General features: G+C 34.8%; 1 protein-coding gene and 1 non-coding gene across 2 annotated transcripts in view; both read right to left on the bottom strand.

Annotated features, from left to right (window-relative positions):
* Window positions 1-18,057, bottom strand: part of FSTL5 (follistatin like 5) — a 793,609-nt gene that overhangs the window by 196,424 nt on the left and 579,128 nt on the right. The window lies entirely within an intron of this gene.
* LOC122218807 lies at window positions 16,303-16,411 on the bottom strand. Its single transcript, XR_006202129.1, has one exon. It is a non-coding gene; the product is annotated as a U6 spliceosomal RNA (small nuclear RNA).

The following is an 18,057-nucleotide window of genomic DNA, read 5'->3' as shown; positions in this document are numbered from 1 at the left end:
TTTTTAGTTAATTTTACAATATTCAAAACCAGGCCATCTGACTGTGAAGTCCAAGTTCTGGAAGTCCATGCTTTATGGATATAAGCATCAATATAGATGAATCTCCAAACACAATGGCAAATGCATATGTAAAATACAATATGACTCAATTTATGTAAAATTCAAAAGGCAAAAATTAACTGTATCTTTTAGGTATATATGCATTATACATTATATACATTTATGGTAAAAATAAAAAACAACAAATAACTAGTTAACATATAAGTCATGGTAAGTGTTATATCTACAGAAAAAGAAGGAGAATATAATGGGGAGGAGCCTATAAGCAGCTTCAAGTTTGTTGTTAATGCTATATTTTTTAAATGATTATTGGGTCCATAACCATCACTGCCTTTTTTTTTAAGTTTACTTACTTTAAGAGAGAAGAAAGTATGATCTGGGGAAGAGGAAGAGAGAGAGAGAGAATCCCAAGCAGGTCCCTCACTGCCAGCACACAGCCAGATGCAAGGCTCAAACCCACAAACCGTTTTATCATCATCTGAGTCGAAATCCAGAGTCGGAGGCTTAACCAATTGAGCCACCCAGCAGCCGCCTATAATTATCAGTGTATTACTTTACTTTAAGTTGTATACTTTAAGTTGAAGTGATTTTTAATGAATTGTTAACAGCTAAACACACACAGTTAGGAGTATAGACCCCTGGGAGCACAAATGCTTCCAGCCATTTCTCCATGGACCTCACTATTTGCTCATGAAAAACACTGGGGGTAGTAGAGATCAGGGGGAGCATCCATCAAGTGTAGTTCTGATGTTGTGTCACATAATGTAGTCCTGCTGCTGAGAAAAAAGAAACAACAGTTCTTGTCTGAGTCTTCTCCCCAGTGGAATAAAGTTTTAAACTGCCAAAGAAAGGCAGTGAATCCTGTCACTTTCTGTTGGTGAAAACTTACTGAGTTTGGGAAAGGGAGAAAGGCAAGAAATCTTCCTACTTCCAGAAAATTAAAGATCCCTTAACACTGGGGGCAGGCAGGATATCTGAGAAAACTCTGCTCAAAAGACTCAGAGACACATGAACAGCCTAAGGCTAAGGTTGAATGAGGAAAACATAGAATGCTTCCTTGCTCCTCACCACCCAGGATATCAAGAACCAGAAAATAAACAACAGCAGAATACCACTAATGGGGAGGACAAGAACATGGAGAGACAACTTCGCTGAGGCACAAAAGTATAAAATTGAAGGTGGACCAAGCAGAATCAAGAATTTTCTCAGATAAGCAATCTAGCTCCCACCTTAACCAAAAGGTACCACTAGAGGAACTTGAAACTGTCTAACTTGGTCTCTACTACCCCACACAGAATATGCGGATTTCAACAAAAAAATTATGAGACACACAAAATTGAAAGGAAAAATAATTTGTTGTTGAGAGGTGAAACAATCAAAAGAACTAATCTCAAGTATAAATCTACTGTTAGGAAAATCAGATAGGGGATAACATAACAATGATTAATATGTCACAGGCTCTAGTAGAGAAACTTGAAGACATTCATGAATGGATGGGTAATTTCAGGAGAGAAATAGAAGCAATAAGAAAGTGTCAAAATACATGCTGGAAATAAATTTAAACACACACACAGTAGCAGAGATGAAGAGCGCCTTTGACGGGCTCATCAGTATGCCTGACACATCCAAAGAAAGACTCAGTGAACTTGAATATAGGTCAATAGACATTACTCAGATGGAAACACACACAGGAAATTAGTGAAATAAAAATTTAGAAGAAAGAGAGAGAAATGAGCATCCAAGAGATATAGGCCAATATCAGTCTAAAATGTGTGTAATTGAAATCCTAAAAGAAAAGAGAGAGAGAGAGAGAGAGAGAGAATGGAGAGAAAAATGCTTGCAAATGAATAGTCAAAATATTTTCAAAGATAACTAATTAAAAAAACAACCAGGAAATAAATTCATACTGCTGAAGACCAAAGATAAAGAGAAATGCTAAAGGTTGTCAGAAAAACAAATGCACATAATCAACTTTAAGGACCTGGAGAGCCTTCCAGGTTCTTGACACCAGGTATTACCAGAGTAAAAGTATCGACATATCTGAAAAAAAAATATGTATAATGTAGAGGAGTGGATGATCTCCAACAGAGGTTAAGAAAAATCAGGGAAGTGAGGTAACAATATCAATATCAATTCTCCAACATAAAATAAGAGAAGTTCTCTTTCCCTGACCAAGGGAAGTTGGACCATTCAATCATTGATAACCTTATTGCAAATATCAGTCAATCACTCCATCAATTAATTGTTTGAGCATATATAAATAAAAAATGCATACAATTTTAACAGAAAATGATCAGATTCTGATGCTATTATATATTCAAATGATAAAACTAATCATCTCTTGGTATTTGTACCTAAATAATATTCATTTCCAATCACTTTCTTTTCAATAGAATTTGCTTCTTACTTTCAATGTAGTTTTGATAATTATCTTCCCAATATCTTCTTGGGTTGATTTTCATATTCAGTTAAATTGAGTTTAATATTCATTGATAGATATCTTAAATTTCACAGATTAAATCAGCAAATAATAATATGCAAAAATCCACTCAGCACTATTACCATGAATCATCAGTCTTGAATCAGAAGAGCTCTGAGAACCAGAAGAAAGCAAACACATAATTCAAAAACCAATCAAGAGGCAGAAACCACACAGTAATTTGAGCATGGAATTTTCTATTAGAAATTACTAACTGTAACAATGAATTACAGTAATGGGTGATCGTCTACTAAAAGTACTCTAAACAATGTAGGAATAACAGATACAGGGGCAACCATTACCCAGAGAGGTGAGATAGTAAGCCTAAAGAAGAGACTCCTTTCCTGCATTGCTGACACCCAGGCTTTTGTAGAAGGTAGGCATGTCCATGGTCATTAGAGAGTAGAAAATTCACTGAGCTGCAAAGCTTCCCAAGAGGTACAGGAGAAATTTTTCATAGGACGTACCCTGCTGGAAACCCCCAACTGAGAAGTCACTTATGGTGTTTTTGGAGAAATCTACCCATGGGGACTGCCATGAGCTGTTAAAAATCGTGTACTTTTAGAGTCAAGGGACTAAACCAGGAGTTGCACAAAGCTTTGGGGCTAAAAAGTTGCACATAGTGCAGAAGTCTGCCAAGGAAAACACACCAGAACTTGAAAGAGAAACCTTCCTACTGATGTGTTCTTCTAGTACTCTCTACTAAAAAAGCATGCCATCTGCTACAGGAGAAATATTTTCAAATATATTACAGAACTATCATTTAAGGGTGATTAGAGAGAAGACACAATGCATCAAAAAAACATCAATTTTCAGTATCTTTCAAGAAAAATGCCAAATTAGGAAAACAAAAGGTCAGCGGTCTGATCTACTACAAGCCATATGTTTTTCACTACTCACACTTTCTATCCTCATTCACCAATAAAGAGAACAAGAGGGGAGAGGGGATAACATATAGAGAATAAATTCAAAAGTATCCCAGGGCTGGATACATTGTTATTTTCAGTTTGTGAAAATTCATCAAACTGTAAATTTGTGGTTTATGCATTTGTCTGTAACATTTTTTAATAAAGATTTAAAATAAAATATCCTTGTTGCAAAGTTTAATTTCTGATTATTAGTGACTGCCTGTGTGTAGCACTCCATAGAATCCATGTCTATAGCCCTATTAACACGTATTTCTCTCTGTTGTAATTGCCTATTTAATTGCAATGCTCTGAATTGAAAATAATTTTATTTCCACATCCTAAATAAAGGTTTGTTAAAAAGGAACTAAAGAATGAGTTTACTGTGGAAGTAAAGACTTGTCAGTCATTCAAAACATGTTTTTCTATGACTTCCCATTTTTCCTCTACATGAAGATAATTGTCATTATATATGCTATCAGGAAGCTACTGGCAACAGTATTAATTATTTTATGGTAAAAACCAGATGACCCTCATTTAACTCCCTAAGTTCTTGCCCTTCAATGAAATTTACTAGTTGGACACCCAACTCATCCTCAATACTGAAAGTTGAAATGTCTTTGCCCTTCAATGGAAAATCATCCCAAATCTTAAAAGGTAGGTCTTTTTGACAGTGTTGTTAACATAAGAATCACCTTTTGTGGTAGACAGATTTCACTGATGGTCTCAATTACTTGCTTTTCTAAACAATGTAATTTGCTCTATATCTTTCTAGTCTTCTCTTTGACTATGACTTTTGCTGTTTTAGTTACTCTGGCTAAAGTGATTTAGTAAATGTGATGCAAACAGAGACTTGAAAAAAAGAAAAGTGCATTTCTGCTTGCCCTATTACATGACTTGTCCTTCTCTCTTCTGGATTCTTGCCATTAGCATAAGCACACGCAGATTAGCCTCCTACAAATTGAGACACCCTATGGGGTAGAGCTAAATCATCCCAACTGAGGCTATTCAAGACTGAGCAGTTCATGGCTTACACACAAGTTTATTACATTGGACTGAGAAAATTAAGCAAGGTCAGTCTAGTTTAATCCAGATCATCAAGGTCTCCATGCTAACCCAGAACCTTGCAAGAAATAATGAATGGTTGCAATTTTAAGTCATTTAATTTTGGAATAATGTATCATGTAGCAATGTTAATTAGTGTAACTTTTTACCTCTGGCTGGAGTTTTCTCTTACTTGATTTTTTTTCATTATTAAAATTTTGTTTGGTTTTGTTTTCTTAAGAAATAATGTTCAGAGCACTTCACTAGAGTTATTGAATAGGCAAACTGAATAAGAATCAAAAAGCCACATGTAGAACATTAAGTGATCACTTGGGTTTCTCAATAACTAGAGAGCATTTTTCTTCATATCAGCAATGAGAGATTGTAAATCTAAATTGTATTACAACCAAAATAGAGAATATCATATACCATGAACTTTAAAATTACGTGGGATGAGTTAAGAGCTTATATTTAAAATCTATAAATGCTGAGCCTACTAAATAATATAATTGATGAAAAATGAAATTAACAGTTAAAAATTAAATATACAGTAGTAATGTTCTGATTTCATTAAGAAAGTTGCAACGTTTAAATAAAAAATGTTTTTAAAATCATTTGGAAGTCTTTTACAATCAAAAGGTGATAATTCGGGGTGCCTGGGTGGCTCAGTCGGTTAAGCGTCCGACTTCAGCTCAGGTCATGATCTCGAGGTTTGTGAGTTCAAGCCCCACATCGGGCTTTGTGCTGTCAGCTCAGAGCCTGGAACCTTCTTCGGATTCTGTGTCTCCCTCTCTTTCTCCCCCTCCCCTGCTCAAGCTCTGTCTCTCTCTGCCTCAAAAATAAATAAAAACATTTTAAAAATTAAAAAGAAAAAAGGTGATAATTCAATAAATGTAGACTTACTGTTGTTTCACTATGTGTGAACTGACCCACAGGTTGTTATTAAGTAACATAACAAGTTTGATGACCATCAGTGAGGTAATAATGATGAACAGCCGAACAAAACTGAACAGTCTCATGTTTCATATCATTCTGCAAGTTAGGGGAAAGAACCTATGATTTCATGATTAGTCATGAAATACTGTTTATATGAGAAATTTATTACTGAATTTTTCTTCTCTGTGCAGTTAGATGATAACCCTATTATTGGCTCAGTTGTCTTTCGTAAGTTAGGAGACAATGGGGAGTATTGTTCTTCTAATTGCATGCACGACAGGTAAAATATAGGTCATATTCAAAAACAATGACTCTTTTTTTACATTAATGCTGTCTGTTACCATGATAAGAATAAATAAGACTTTAAAAAATGAAGAACATTAAATAACTTCTCTAAGACAATTTATTTCTTTCAGGAAATGTTTGTTGGATACCTTCTTTTTGACTGGCCACTTTGAATCTCAGGCAAAGGCTGCGTACTTGTCTTTTCATATGTCCTATGGGAAGGGATAATTTCCTTTTAACTAATCACAAAGAAAAAAGATATAATCGGTACTGAGGACCTGAATAAAGATGATTCTTTATTCTACTCCTAATCTTAAAAAAATTTTTGAACTCTCCAATCCAATGGGTGCTTACTTAGAACAAAGATATTTACAGAATTTATAGGATGCTGATTATTTAGCATTTCAAAATGTTTATTTTTTTCTTTCTACTTATTCTTTCTGCTTTCTTCAGCTTTATTGGATGATATTATACATTCACATGTGTAAACTTAACCCACCAAAACTATGCTTATTAGAGAAGCCTGGTTGATGCTTTTTTGTTAACAACACTTTAATTCTAATTATTTATTTAAGTCATTGACTTTCTGAAAAATCAAAACTTGAATTTGAAATCCAGCTTTGTCACAGACTGCTTTCAAGAGAACTGGAGAAAGCTGTTTCCACTCTCCAAGCTTCAATTTCCAAATATACAGAACGGGGTTGAAAACATTTGCTCACTTTATGTCACAAGTAGATCTGAGGAGAAAATGAAAATAAAATGATGTTTCGGAAAGCACTTTGTAAATTACAGTAAAATAGGACATATGACCCTTTTAATGATAAGGAATTAAAAGTTTGTATATTAGCACATCTAATTTTGCATGGATTGAAGGTTTCCAAATGGGAGGTAAACATGTTAAAGTAACAATCAATATTATAATTACTTTTAGCAGTTCATTCCAACATCACCAATCAGTATAGTTTTCATACAGTTGGTAAAATTAAGATGTTCTGAAGTTCTTTTATAAATGCAGCTGTATATTCTTCTGTTTGGAAGGACTGTTTGTCTCACGGTTCCTTTTCTTTGGTCTACAAAGGCTCAGATAGCTTCGTTGTTTGGATGATAATTTCACATTTAGAGCAAAATGTTAAAGAAAAGCGTAACTGAGAATAAAGTGATACTTCCTCATTTGAGATTTTCTACACATTTCTAAACTCATCAAAAAGGATGAAGTAAAAAGTCATAACTAAGAATCTTAAATAATTAGTATATATTCTTTAAAAACATTTTTTACCTCATGTTAACATCTGTAGAAGAAAAACCACATGTGATATACTAATAGAAAATGTCACATGAGAGTTTTAAATTTTATATCAAAAAAGAATATATGATTGCCTATGCAGTCTTGTCTCTTGCCATCAGGATCACAGAGGCCTCTTTTGATTTCTTTCCAGCAGTCCAGAATCCTTTCCACCCTGTAGTGCTCACACCTATTGCTTAGTGCACACCTTCCAGAACATCTCCTATATTCCTTGAGATATTACACTAAATTTCCTGTTGGATAACAAAAATGAAGTCCCCTCTGTATAATCTATCATATTACTCTATACTTTTTATTCTTAACTTTTGGTACAATTGCTATTAGCTTTTAAATTTTATGTGACTATTTTTAATGATCTATCTCCATAGTCTTATCCACGAAGGCAGGTAGCATGTAGTTCACTACATGTCTTCAGCATGTAGCACCATGCCTGGCATATGGGAAGAGTGCAATAGACATTTGAGTGTGTTAATAAAATAAATCAATAATAATTTCTCTTTTTCAAATTTCCCAAGCATTTAGTTGGAAAATTATTTATTATAAACAACATTTTAAAGTCTATATCATGCTGAAAATAAGTTTATTTTACCTTTGATTAGACTTTTTATTAAGTGGTAGATCATTAAGTGTTGTTATTTAGATTTATTAGATAAAATTATGCTGCAGCATTCCGGTTTTAAACCCAACAAATATACTTAAACCTTAAATTATTTATTTCATTGGATTCCAGAGCATTTTATTTATTTATTATTTATTTATTTATTTATTTATGAGAAAGCGAGAGAGTGTGAACAGGGGAGGGGCCAGAGGGAGAGAGAGAATCATAAGCAGTCTCCATGTCCAGCACAGAGCCCCACGTAACGCTTCATCTTACAACCGTGAGATCATGACCTAAGCTGAAATCAAGAGTTGGCCGCTTAATTGACTGAGCAACCCAGGCACCCCTCCACAGCAAATATTTTGTTTAAAGATGGTTATCAAAATTAAATTCAATCCTGATACGTCATGGGGCTAGTTTGCTGGATTGAATTAGGTCAAGCTATCAAGAACAGTGACTGGTCTAATATTTTTTCCTACTTACATGTTACTAAGTAGGCCTGCTCAAGTTCTGTGAATGCTGGCGGAAGACATGAGATTCCTGGGTCAGTGACAAAAGTCTTCCTTATTTGTAGTGCAGCAAGCAGCATGAGCTTCACACTTTTATCAGTTCCCCTTGCCCCGTCAGCCTTATGGGAATGATGCAAAGCAGCCCGGGTGAATGCTGCACATAGTAAGCAAGCCCAAACTCTGTTTTGGAGGGAGACACTATTTCCATTTTCAAGGACTGTATTCTACACAAATACCCTTACAAACATAGTCCTGAACAAAAACCGTCAGTGCCTCTGTTCAAAAGACATGCAAAAATGTTTAACACTCAATGGAAAATTGTTTTTTAATGTACTCCTCATTTAATGGAAATCTTGCAGTTTATACTTTGAAATAATCATTTTATTCATTTTATCAGAGCAGTACTGTGTCAGAAAACTTTTATTTCCATACGTATATTTAAGCACACTAAATATGACACCAATTAAAGCGTATACTGGCTTGTTGAAACTCTTCTCGCTAATAAAAAATAGATAATACGCAGCCATAGAAATGTTGAATGTCGGCTTTCCTTCTTTTGGATTATATTTCTAGAGCCAATCATGTTGCACATTTGTAAAATGCTCCGTTGCATGTGTAAGGGTTACATATGCTCTAATCACAGAACTACGGTTTTGTTATAGAATGCTTAAGCTGGCAGAAGTGATAAAGATGAGATAGAGGTGTACATCACGTAATAACATCAAATATAATATCTCTTTTACTTTCCCAATGCATGCTGCTGGCCTCAGAAGAAAACTGATTCTATCCTTGCTTCAGCCCAATTTTGCTTTAAATTTGAAAAATTTGAGGTGATCGCATGGCTGAAGTCAGTAAATGCAATCCAGGTTTGCAAAATCTAGAAAGGACTGCTTTAAACAAGAGAGTGGGGGAGGATCATTTCAGTGGGGATAGCACATCACCCCTGGCATGGAAACCTAAATTCAAAATCAAATGGTGAGGGGTTGAAATTGAAAATGAAGACTCTGCCACAAATTTCATTCTTGAAATGACAAGGCAGCTTCTTTGTAGTGATATGAAATTACTAACTTAAATCAACTTCTTCCATAATTTATTTCATTTATATTTTGGTTGTGGATGAAGTTTCTCTGTAGAGATTTTATGTACTATAGTTTTTGCATGGCAATTTCAGGTGCAGATATAATGAAAAATTGACTATCTATTTTCTATAGCCCCTTTTCTCATTCATAAGACAAAATAACCAACATAATTAAATTTTAAATTATGAAAGACATACATAAAATTACTTGTAAGATAACTCAATTCAGTATATTTATTCCATCAAGGAATAAATGGACACAGAAGATCTGAATAATTTGCCCAAGGTCATAGAGTAGGTGAGGTCAAGAGATGAAAAAAATATAAACATAACTTCCTAGATCAGTCAATTATTTAAATCATCATCTTAAGGCTTTCTTTGCAATTTAATCATTAATACTCTATGAAGAAACCTGAGATATCTTTTTCTTCTATTCTTTTTTTTTTTTTTTTAGACCTTTGCCTGAAATAGAATATATGAAAGCCATTATAACAAATCTTCTAAGTGAAGACCATGTGTTTGGACTAGAAGGAAAATATAGATAAAAGCCTTCCAGTGTGACATCAATGGGTTAATGGGTCCCAAGTGAGAGCTGGGGGTCACTCACAGTGTTAACTTGAGAATAATGCTTTGGACTAGAAGCCATTTTGGCCAGGTGTGGCAGGCTTTCAGCCAAAGATGAAGAATCAGCAGAAACACCTTTAGATCAAATTATGAGAGCAGAGCTACAGCAGAAACAGAGACAATGGAGGAGGGGTGTCCAGAACTCTTGGGGATACTATGCCCATTCCAAGATGCTTCTGAAGCCAGGATAGGAGAAGTGGCATTCAAACACTAGAAGGTAAATATATTTTCCTAGATATCTCTAGAGCTATTAAGGTGGGATGCCTGGTGAAAATGGGACAAAGGTACATAAATCTGGTGCTGGCAAAGCAGTTTTGAGTATAAATGGAAGGGACTATGTGCTAAGCAGTGTGGGGCGCCTCATGTGGATCACCTTTTTCCATACTGACAAGATTCCTGGGTGGTGGGCAAGATGAGCCTCATTTTGCAGAAGAAAAAACTGAGGCTAAGAGTGGTGAATTCCCATTGCTAGGAAGTAGCAGGGCCCAAAGTTTGAGCCAACCTTGGTTGGTGGGCTTGTTTCTTTTTCATAAGGTGCTTAGCTACAGCCAGGTACCTGCTTTTGGAAGCCTAGTGGATACAATAAAAGGAGTAAGAAACAGAAGTAACATTTTGAGAGAATTTGCCACAGATCTGAGCTGATACACAAGGAGGGGGTGGCTTCCTGATACAACTGGAAAAAAAGGCACAAAATAGGCACAATGTGGGTGGACAGTCCAGTTACTCAGCTGTGGTTGGGACAATGGGTGAGAAGAGAAACATTTGAGGGATTCTCAGCTTCTCAGCCTGAATGTGGATGTTTGGATTTCCTAGTCATCAAGGAAGAAGGAAGAGAAGTGATTTTCCATTTCTTCTCAGCACCAGTGAAGCATTTACTGGTTGAGTAGGTGGGGGAGAGGCTGGCGAGGGGTGTGAAGAGAAGGCATATTTTTTTCTTCAGTGGCCAGTGGAAGGCAGCCACAGCGCAGCACCACTCCTTGGCACTGGGGTAGCCAGATCTCCTACCTCCCAGGGAGCAACATAGGATGTGGAGGGCTAGTGGAGGCACCGACCAGGTCCTGCATGCAGCCACCACTCCCACATGAGTCTGAGGACATTCTGACATGTCTCAGTAGTTATCATACAGTATGGTGTGCCTTTCCATTAAGATGGGGACTTCACAAGGGCAGGATTATATCTTTTTTAAAAGCTATGGTCTTAGGTCAGATTTACCTATGAATATACTCTGAGGATCAGTTGGGAATGTTCTCAGGAGCAATACCTGTTAGAACATGAGGGAAAGGATGAATGGTGATGGGATTAGAACAGAGGCCATGGGGAGCTTGGAGTGTGGCTGGATACAGGCTCATGACATGACATGTCCAGGAGCAGGACGTATCTATTTCTATTTCTTTAAATGTATTTTTAAAATATTTTAAAAGATCTTTATAAAAGATTAAAAGTAAGTATGTAGTAAGTATGTAACTTACTACATACACTCTTATGATAACTGTAGCCTTTATCACTAATTAGCTAAAAATTAGCAATATGTTATATGTTTTTGTTCATAAATGAATTTTTTATCCATTGTAAATATTCATGAAACACTCACTAGGGAGTATACGGTATTCAAGGTCCTCTGTATACCAAAGTGTACCAACTAACCAAGAAATTGCCATCAGGAAGCTTAATTACAGTGAGGACAATACAACAGTAAATACAGACAAGAACTAATTTCTTAGCGCAAAATTATGGAAAAAAAATTTAGGGTGGAAAAGTTATTTTGGATGGAATGGTCATATAAGGCCTCTCTGCCAGGGCATATCTTACTAACGAAACTATAAGCTTGAAAAGGAACCAGCCATGGGAAGGGCCGTAAAGAAATCTGTGAATATCACAGCAGTTACTTCAGGCTGGATGAGTTCATCTGGAGAAAAGAGAAGGGGGTTAAATCTGGCCGTGCCAAAATCTGTAGATTGTTAGTGAAGGACGAGTTGGCAAGCAAGAAGACTCAAGATCCTCCAGAAGCACAAAAATAAAACCAGCAATGTGCCAAGAGAGAAAGCCAAAAGAGAAAAGAGATTCCTCACATTGTGTGCCTTCTAATAATTAACAACTTTTTTTTTTAGCATTTATTTATTTATTTTTGAGAGAGAGAGAGAGAGAGAGAGAGAGCGAGTGAGCACAAGCGCGAGAGGGGCAGAGAGAGAGGGAGACACAGAATCCAAAGCAGGCTCCAGGCTCTGAACTGTCAGCACAGAGCCCGACTCACAAACCATGAGATCATAACCTGAGCCGAAGTTGGACACTTAACCAATTGATCCACCCAGGCGACCCTAATAATTAACAACTTCTAATGCAGAACTTCAATTAATTGCCAAACATGAAAATAAAATAAATAAAAATAAAAAAACAAAGTATAACTTCAATATTACTTTAGAATAAAGGAAAAGCAATAAAATAATAGATACATAAAAGTAATTTGAATAATAACTTGAAATATTGTATTCATATTATTAAAAGAAGATGTTTTATGCCTACTACTTTCAGGATAATAAATAGTACATAATTCAATAACACAGTAATCAAAGAACAAGGATTTATTTCATGGTATTCATTAGTGTGTTTTTTCACTAAAGGAAAATAAAATCAGTGGCATTTTATAAGGCTAGAATAGTCAGCTTTCTCTATTTTGCCCTTTACCAGAACCAGTGTATGATCAGGATGAATGAATTTGGTGCTTGAAAACCACGCTATTGTGTTCTACCATTGTGATATTCATTAGCGCCCGCTGCCACATTAACATAAACTTGTGATATGATTTTCTAGATTCTTTTAACAACAATAAAAGGTCACACAGTTCACTTGGACTTTGGAAGTAGGGAAGACACAATATCTTTATCAGGGCATTACTTCAATGAAGGCATATAAGGCTATAAAAGCTTCAGAGGGAATTTCTGCTTGTGAACTGAAAAACTGGTAAACAGTGCTATAGGGGTCTGTTTCTGTAGGGAAAGGTATTGAAGTAGAATCTATTCTAAAAGCAAGAATTATGTGATGAAGACAAATCCCATACCTCTTTTTGTCTCAGAATTACCATCTACAAAACGGGAATGTTAGTGATAATCTTATAATATTAATGATGTTACAAGGTTCTATGATTCTATTTGTAAAATATACTGACAAATGTGTCTGCAACACTGCAATTGTAACATAAATATCTATTATTGGTGTTCTGTTATTATAATCTTAAGTAGTTTAACAACTCTACCTTATGACTGAATACTGAAATTCAGAAAAGCTTGGAGCTAAAAAAGGTACTAACAAATCTTTTTTTTTTTCCTTTTTTTCCCTTTTTTTAGTATTTTTAAATTTTATTTTAGACAGAGAGAGCACACACAAGTGGGGAGAAAAGGCAGAGGGAGAGAGGAGAGAGAGAGAATCTTAAGCAGGTTCCATTCACAGCGTGGAGCCCAACACAGAGTTTGATCTCACGACCCTGGCATTCATGACCTGAGCAGAAACCAAGAGTTAGACACTCAACTGGCTGAGCCACCCATGCACCCTAGTACTAACAAATCTTTAACCAAGCCTGAAGGAAACTGTATCTATTGAACTCAAAATATAATCATAGAATTTCTTATAAACTAAAACTAATTATGTGACAATTCACAGTAGTGCATCTCGTGTAATGCTCTCAAAACTTAACATGGTGGCCTAATCATATACGTGCTCATAGGATGCTGATGCTGATGAAGAAGAAGGCCCCGAGACAGAAAGACTACAGAGTAGAGCAGGAAAACAGGGGGACCAGAAGGCAAAATCCCTGATAATGTCTTCAAATATTATCCAGTTTAAGAAAACATACAGGTAAATCCATATGCAATAACTTTTATCTGCATTTCAAAAATATTCATCTGAGTTTTCCTTTAAAGAACACATTCCTTCAGCATCTTTTAGATGAAAAATTACAAGTTTTGTTTCATATGTAACTTTTCCGGAACATATCTTGTCTGTGAACTAACAATGTATGTAGAGAATGCAAAAAAATACAATTAAGTCTGAAGGTCATGTTTAAAATAGTCATTTTCTGTGAAGACTTTGAATTGAAACAAACATAAAATATGCAAAACATGAACTCCTAACGTAGCTCAATTATATTTCATATATCATCGACCAATTAATCAAATGAGTTTTAGGTTTATTTTGTTATTTAATCCTTATTACATTCCCAAATTCTTCTCATGTTTAAAGAAGGAAAATAGTTGAGTGCTTAAATTTAAAATATAGTATTGGCTTATACACAATAATTGCTATTTAAAATACTCTTGCTTACAATTTATTTGAACTCCTTAAAGTGGGAGTTTCACAGTGTGGTTTTTTATATTAGATAGGGCTAATATTTTCTGTGATATCTTGACATTCTTATTTAGTAATTATCTCAGAATTATACAAAATCAAGTTAATAAAATTAGTATAAATTTAAAGCTTAATTATTCTGTATGGATTCTGATAAACTTTCCAGTCTTATTCTAGTATGAACCAAATGATCTGATGTTGAGCAATTATGTGATCCTGAGAAAGCTGGGCTCCTTGAATTTCAGTTTCCTTATCTTTAAAAAAATTTGTTTAGCATTTATTTATTATTGAGAGACAGAGCATGAGCATAGGAGGGGCAGAGAGAGGGGGAGACACAGAAACCAAAGCAGACTACAGGCTCTGAGCTGTCAGCACAGATCCCGTTGTGGGGCTCCAACTCAGGATCATGACCTGAGCCGAAGTTGGTCGCTTAACTGACTGAACCACCCAGGCACCACCAGTTTCCTTATCGTTTAAAATAAGATTAGTAAAACTGAATTTATTTGATTAAATAAGTTTAGATCGGCAAATCTTCTAGTATACTATCCATCACAAAATAGACATTAAAGTGGAAGTATAAAGAAGTAATTTAGCAGAGTGACAAGAGCAAGGATTTTGAAATCAGAACCTTGGAAAGGACTTGAATTCCATTCTCTACTCTTGGATTCCATTTCACAAGTCAACTGGCTTCACTAATTAGTAAGAATAAAAATGTTTATGTTGCATAATACAAGCACATGAAGTTTCTGGTAAATTGCAAGTAATCACAATCATTGTCATTTATGACTGTATTCCAACAACCTATTCTCATTAATAAACCTTTTACCTATACTCTGATAAAACCATTTCTATATTGCACGCAGTATACAATACACTATATTTAAAATAAGTTTATTCCCAGAGACTATGTATTCACAGTCACTCCAAATTCACCAACACCTCTTCATCATCCATTGGTTGATGATCTCAAAAATATGGGAGTAAAAGAGAACTTCAATTTAAATATAGGATTGCAATCAGGTGTCCATTACTATCTGTTATGGAACCTCAATTAAAGAGATTCATTGAGATAATAGAAATTGTAACCAATCAACAAGATGAAATGATCATGTAGAACAAATAAAGGGGAGAATCTTCCTGAATAATTAGGAGTCCATATAATCCTTTCTTCCAGATTTATACACAATCTGTATTATATACAATTGTATTGTATGATTTTTTGCCTCTTTAAATATCAAAATCTTTAAACATAAAAAATATTTAGAATCATACAATACTCTTGTTATCTCATAAAAATATTATTAATTTTTCATTATAAGCATATCAATCCATGTAGCATGGAAATAAATCTAAAAATAAGTGAAAATGGGATTTAATTCCCCTCATTAGATCAAATAAACATCATAACGAAATGGTACAAATATTCTCCATCTCTTCAGTGCTCCTATATTTATAATATCAGTGTACTTCCAATACCATCAACATTTTCCATAATCATGTGTATAGAAACTTTTTACTAGGCTATTATAGCAATACATTTTTTAAACTGTAGCATGCATAACTTTCCTTCTGTCAAAATTATTTTATTAAGCCACCTTTTAAAATTGTTTGGATTATATCTGCTACTCAGCAACCATATTCTCTTACTTCTGGTAATTGGACTTTTAAAAGAGCAACAATTCTCTTTCACCCTTTCTTTTTCTTTTTCTTTCTTTTTTTACTAAGTATATCTTCAGATTTTGTTACTTTATTGTTTGAAAAATGGAAATAATTTTGGTAAACACTTTACAAACCTAATGTCGTGTGTGAAAAGTGTACCATCCTCACTTTACAATGAAGAAAGAGGCTCCAAATCTCCTCAGCCTAGAGAAGACATCTAGTTAAAGGCAGAGAAGGACTTCATAATGGTAGAGCCCAGCCTTCACACAGCTCCTTATGGCAGGTCATGCATTGCCGTAGCTCAATACTTAAATCATGGTTAAGAACAAAATGCAACTTTACCACAGTGATATTTTCGTTTTTCACTTATTATTTTATAAGTATTATTAATGTGGATTGGTATTTCTGAGTATTTCCATAATTTGCTTCTTTCAACTTTTTTAAATTCAATCCTCAGGGGATAAACCCCAAGGTTGTATCTGTGAAGCCCATGTTGAGATCTCTACATATTCATTACGTCATTCTTATGTGGGGCCATGCTAATCTTCTCTGTTTCATTTCCATTTTAGTACATGTGCTGCCCAAGGGAGCACTCTACATATTCATCACTGTTTAAAATTTATGTAGTTTGCAGGGAAAAGCATACATTAGTAATATGTATAAACAAGTTTAAGTTTAAAAACTGTAACTATTTTATTTGTTTTATATTTAAGATAGGTCACCTGATTTTTGAGATATCTAGTTTGTATTATTATAGTCCGACAACACTCTTACAGGAAATTATTTTGATTTTTGTTGTCATGGAAGTTGGTACTAGACAAGCATGTGGCTAGATAAACAGGGGCCAGAATGGTTTGGGCTACTACCAATCTAACCAAAGCTATATTCATTTAATGGATTTCTTGACACAGTGTTCACATTTTTTTTTCCCCTGAAGCCTCAAGTCTCACTCAAGAAACTACCATGATAGGCATAGAAACTTTTTACCTACTTTATAGAGAAGATGTATGAGCTCTTGTATCTTCTCTCCTTTCTTATTTAAAATATACTCTTGTTTTTTTTTAAATGTAATCTGCATATCGTTTGTATCAAAGTCTCAATGAGTGCTTGTTTAAAAATACAGATTACTTTTTCCAGCCCAGCTAATTACTAGATCTTGAGAAGGAATAAAGCACTTCACAATGAAATTCTCCCAGAGATGATTTTTAACATAAAATAATTTTTAAGACACACTTAACATACTTTTGTCTTTTTGCCTTTCTTAGTGAAAAAGTAAATAAATAAAGTTCCCCTACATTTCTAAGAAGGAAATATTTACTTTCTTAAACATATTATCTCACATATTCCTTTTGTCACTCTTTGCAAAATGTCCTCCTTTATCCCCAGTCCTAATTTAGTTAAAAGCCCTTATTTATTGGCTTATGTAATGTTCATGTTAAGCCCTTTCTATCATGGCATTATTTGATCTAGAAGTAAAAGTTAAAAATTAGCCAAAAGATTTGGTTTTGTAAGTGAGATATCAGCAATTTTGTTAGCACTTCCTCCTCCACTTTTTTTGTCTGTGTGACTAAAATGTGTACATGATGTCCAAAGTGCAACCACCATCACAAAGGAAGGCACAGAATGAGGGATGGAGGAGCCCGGGTCCCGAGGCCACAGCTGATCAACCATTCCATCTCCAGCCTGTCCAATTTTGACTTGAGTTATGAAAGACAAACACATCCTTACTTATTTAAGCCACTGTTTTTTTGAGTTGTATCTTACCTGTATTCATATTCAACTCCTAGTTAAGATGATGTATAGATTTGATCAGGAACAATTTCAACTTTATTTTTTAATTGTTTTGATCACAATGTTGTTCTGGAATTTCCATTGCCCTACCCTTACTCCATTTTCCCAGATATTTTGTTATTATCAAAGTTAGTACCTGGAAATTCTACCTTTGGGTAAAAAAATGGATCCTGGATATCATTGGATGTCATGAATATCTGGCATTTGTTGTTTCTACACCTCTATTCTGATTTTTATATGATATATTCATTTTCAGGCTGACTATATCCACATAATGTCTCCCATAATAGAATTTCTCAGGATATGACCCCAGAAGTATATCCTTATAAATCTAAGCAGAGCAGAAAGAGCTCAAAAAAATCTATCCATTCATCCAAAACTTGGGATTGATATTGACTACATGTTTTGGTTTTGGTGACTACGGTGTTATGTGTGCCCCATCTGGAAC

The sequence above is a fragment of the Panthera leo genome, chromosome B1 (assembly GCF_018350215.1).
Source record: "Panthera leo isolate Ple1 chromosome B1, P.leo_Ple1_pat1.1, whole genome shotgun sequence".
NCBI classification, from domain to species: Eukaryota; Metazoa; Chordata; class Mammalia; order Carnivora; family Felidae; genus Panthera; species Panthera leo.
The sequence above is the reverse complement of the archived record's forward strand: the minus strand, read 5'-3'. Positions and strand labels throughout refer to the sequence as shown.